This window comes from Macrobrachium nipponense, chromosome 11 (assembly GCF_015104395.2).
Source record: "Macrobrachium nipponense isolate FS-2020 chromosome 11, ASM1510439v2, whole genome shotgun sequence".
Classification (NCBI taxonomy): domain Eukaryota; kingdom Metazoa; phylum Arthropoda; class Malacostraca; order Decapoda; family Palaemonidae; genus Macrobrachium; species Macrobrachium nipponense.
This window is the reverse complement of record NC_061087.1, coordinates 108,411,926-108,416,925: the sequence shown is the minus strand read 5'-3', so window position 1 is coordinate 108,416,925 and position 5,000 is coordinate 108,411,926. Positions and strand designations below refer to the sequence as shown.

The 5,000-nt window shown below is 32.3% G+C and overlaps 1 protein-coding gene across 3 annotated transcripts in view; it reads left to right on the top strand.

The window, feature by feature from the left end:
- Nucleotides 1-5,000, top strand: part of LOC135208140 (lachesin-like) — a 149,437-nt gene that overhangs the window by 20,123 nt on the left and 124,314 nt on the right. The gene's annotated exons all lie outside the window — the stretch shown is intronic.

Here is a 5,000-nt window from a genome sequence, read left to right as displayed (position 1 = left end):
ATAGCTAAAAAATTCAATGTTCATGGTACCATGAACATTGAATTTTTCATTAACAATATCATTTATAGCTATATAAAATAAATGTTAATGGTAACATGAAAAGAAATGATATTCCTTGTTTACGTTAACATTAGCATTTATAGCTATAAAAATTCAATGTTATGGTATCATGAAAAATTGATTATGTATGAAGTTTCCATTAACAATAACACGGATGGTTATAAAAAAATAAACGTTAATGGTACCATGAAAAATTGATTATATAATAGTTTCCTTTAACAACAGCATTTATGGCAATACAAAATAAACGTCAATGGTACCATGAAAAATTAATAATGAATGTAGTTCCATTAACAATAACATTTATAGCTATAAACATTCAATGTCAATAGTACCCTGAAAAACTGATTACGTAAGTAGTTTCCGTTAACAATAGCAATTAAGGCTATAAAAAATCAAATGTTAATGGTACCATGAAAATAAACTATATTCCCGGTTGCCATTAATAATAGCATTTATAGCTGTAGAAAATCAATAGTATCATGAAAAATTAATTATGTATGTAGTTTCCATTAGTAACAGCATTGATAGCTATAAAAAATAAATGATAATGATACCATGAAAAATTAATCATGTACAGAACTTCTATCTACAATAGAAATTCACAGTTCGTACAAATTAAAGTTTATAGTACCATGAATAACCAATTATATATACTTCCCATAAACAATAGGATTTACAGCTTGAAAAAAAATCAAAGTGAATGGTAACATGAACTCTGTTCTAAGCCACACTAGTAAATCTAGTGCTCTAGTTAACATAAGCAACTATCTCAGTTTATGGTACCATGAAAAATTAACTATTCTAACCCACCCTAGAAAATCTAGTGTTCTAGTGTTCTCTAATACTGTGGTTATCATTGACAACTACCTCAGCTACTATCTAATCAATGCTAAGTATGAATCCGAGTAGTTTTTGACCAATTACTTATCGTTCCAGGTTACGTTTAGAATTCTGTAGTTGTTTTTTTTATTCCACAGAAATTTCATGTCAAAATGTTACAATAATCGAATCCGCTACGCTTCATGAGCCTATACGAATTGTTTTTCATTCCAGTGGCACTACTAGTAAATATATCAATTTCTGAATATTTTAATACATGGTACAAAACTATTTCAGTTAATACATGGTACAAAAAACATTTCAGTGGCGTAATACTCTCCGTTACTTCCTCTTTAACGTGTATTGTAAAGTTGTTTTTTGTACTTATTTCCGGATTGCTAAAACCATGTTAGTAGCTGGGATATGAGAGAGAGAGAGAGAGAGAGAGAGAGAGAGAGAGAGAGAGACTCCTCTGCACTGAATATAACACAGACAAACAATCAGAAAGACGGATTAGCCTCACATTGCAAGAAGTAAAAGAGAGAGAGAGAGAGAGAGAGAGAGATTGTGATTTTCTCTTATTGTAGTTTCTGTGTCATTTATAATTTCTAATAATGTGAGTATCAAAAAACAAATACGATAGTTCCTAATAGTAGGAAGTATTGCAAAACACACACACACAGAAAACATTCACTTAAATATGAATTTTACACTGTCCAACCATAAAGCCGACCTCACTATGCTCCATTTAGCGTTTAAAAAATCATTTTATTTCACATGAACAGTGCCACTCATTTATTATTATTTTAACCATACAAAAACTGTAAGCAGAAGATTCACACTATATTATAATTATTATGTCATAGATATTCGCGGCTTAGGAACAAAATATCTGTATGAAAGCTAGTTTAAAATTGATTTTTTTTATTGTCATAACCCAAGGATATTGATGGCTGGTTTAGATGATGTTAGCCTTATGCCAAAAATTGGACTTGCCTTAAGTGTGATTCGGCTAAGTATATAAGAGGACTGGTGTGGACATCGAGGCTCTAACCAAAAATTGGACTTGCCTTAAGTGTGGTTCCGCTAAGTATATAAGAGGGCTGGTGTGGACATCGAGACTCTAACCAAAAATTGGACTTACCTTAAGAGTGGTTCGGCTAAGTATATAAGAGGACTGGTGTGGACATCGAGGCTCTAACCAAAAATTGGACTTACCTTAAGAGTGGTTCGGCTAAGTATATAAGAGGACTGGTGTGGACATCGAGGCTCTAACCATCCAACCACCTTAAAACTTATTTATATTGATTTTAAGCACAAATAGAACAAAAAAATATATCCCTTTCCTTCAGAAATTTTACCCTGAACCGATACGCAGCTGATTTGACGTCATTTTGGATTGGATAAAAAAAATTGTCATTATTTTTATCGACCCATTTACGAAATTTATGGCACCAATAATTCGACTAATAATTGCGCAAGGTCTGACTGTGGGTCTTATAGTGTCGTGTAGTAAAGAATTGGTATTCACTGGTAAAATTTTAACTTTTTTTTTTTTTTTTGAGTGAATTGGTTGCCTAGAATAATGACTTGTGAGGCTTGATGAGTATTGGAGAAAGCATTGTAATAATAATAATAATAATAATAATAATAATAATAATAATAATAATAATAATAATAATAACGGAAAAGTAAATCCACAATAGTGTGTCTGCTTGATTCTGTTATTTAAAATACAAAATAACAAAATCGAACAGACAAAATATTGTGGATTTACTTTTCCATTTTATTGACTCATGTGATTAAGAGTTTTCTTTGAATAATAATAATAATAATAATAATAATAATATAATAATAATAATAATAATAATAATAATAATAATAATAATAATAATAATAATATTTTTAGTATCTTACTCAACACACGCAGTTCATTGTACTGTGACCTCATTTCCGCTCGCAAGACCTACTAACCTGTCTGTTTGTCGTCGAAATAAATCGGTCAGTTTATTGTCCGAATAAATCAGTAAGGTTGTAGACAGCTTCTTACCCACGCCTTATCGCTACAATCTCAATTCGTTCGGCAGAATTTGTTTAACAGGGGCGTACTTGATCTATGTGTTAATTTGCTTCCTTATTTATCCATTTAGTTATTTATTTATTTTTTTACGGCGTCAATAACCTCGTCGTTGCGATGCTAGCAAGAAGTAACTAATCAATCAATCATTTATTTATTTATTTATTTTTGATGTAACATAGCAATAGCTATGCTTCCAGTTCTAAACCTGTTATTCATATGTACAAAAGACAGGCAGAATTAAATACCACAGCAGAATAATATTAAACACAAAAATTATAACAGGAGACCTATTGCAATAACCTCCGTCAGCGCCTGCGTCAGCGGCAGAACTAAACGATATCGTCAGCATTAAGTTGCCGATATAGGTATAAATAAATAAACAACAACAAAAAATAAATAAATTAAAAAAATGTGACAGGTATCGGCTTCTTAGTGAATGATTTGCCGACAATCTACAAATAAAAAAAAATCGTGTGACAATCTCGAAATAAAATCGCAATTGTATTTTCCCTGACAGAGCGATTACTTTCGTATTGCTTGACAAAGACAATCGACAATCACGATCTTCCAATCTTCAGTAAGGTCGTTTTTTTTCTTCAGTATGATCTTTTGTCACTCCGTAAGATCGTATGTCGCTTTTTTTTTCTCTCTCTCTCCAAAGTTGTCATCCTTAGCATCAGGCATGATAGATGGAATACATATACGAGTATTGATATATCTGTCCAAAAGGCATTTCCATTATAAAAAAATAAATAAATAAGATCAATAAATAAGCAATTTAAATAATTAACTAATAAATAAATAAGGATATGATTCCAAAATCGATCTTACCCGCTCTCTCGAGAAAGGTACTGATAAGAACTTCTTAATTAATGCCAGCGATCTTAACTCCTGGACGCTTTTAATTTTTCTTGGCAAAATGCGCTGTATTTGAGCGTTTCTCGTTACTAACAACTGTTGTGATATTAATAACTGTTGTTATACGCTGTTCAATTCTAGCCTGTATTTCATCTGTAACTATTGTGATACAGTGTTCTATTCTCACCTCTATTTCATCTGAACTATTGAGATACAGTGTTCTATTCTCCCCTCTACATCATCTGAAACTATTGTGATACAGTTTTCTATTCTCGCCTCTATTTCATCTGAAACTATTGTGATTCAGTGTTCATTTCTAGCTTCTATTTCATCTGTAACTATTGTGATACAGTGTTCTACTCTGGCCTCTATTTCATCTGAATCTATTATGATACAGTGTTCTATTCACACCTCTATTTCATCTGAAACTATTGCGATTCAGATATCTATTCTCGCCTCTATTTCATCTGAATCTGTTGTGATACAGTGTTCTATTCTCACCTCTATTTCATCTGAAACTATCGTGATTCAGAGATCTGTTCTCGCTTCTATTTCATCTGAAACTATTGTGATTCAGTGATCTATTTTCGCCTCCATTTCATCTGTAACTATTGTGAAACACCGTTCTATTCTAGCCTCTTTTTCATCTGAAACTATTGTGATTCAGAGATCTACTCTAGCCTCATTTTCATCTGAAACTATTGTGATACAGTGATCTATTTTCGCATCTATTCCATCTGCATGTATTTGAAATTATTTTCTCGCAAATTACAAAAATTATATTAAAAGCACCTTCAAGGAAACGGTACATAGACTAGACGCTTGAGCAGTCATATTTGATAATATAAAGATCATCTGATCTGTCAAATTAGTCCAGATAAGATGTGCGTAAGTCAAGGTAGGTCAGACTGTATTGGGTATTGTATCCGATTAGGCCAGTTTAACGAAGGTATACTTATTAATTCATGAAATTTAGGCTGTTGAGTCGACCACTGGAGCACTTTCGTCCAATCGGAGGAGAGTTAGAGCGGTTAGACAGCAAGAAAAGGAAAGCCAGAAAATAAAGGGGAAGAGGTACAAAGATCTAAAAGTGGAAATGGGAGAAAATTCCACAACAGTAAAAAGAGCTGGACGGCAATGCTAAACACAGCAAGCGGGAATAGGGTAACATTATATCAGG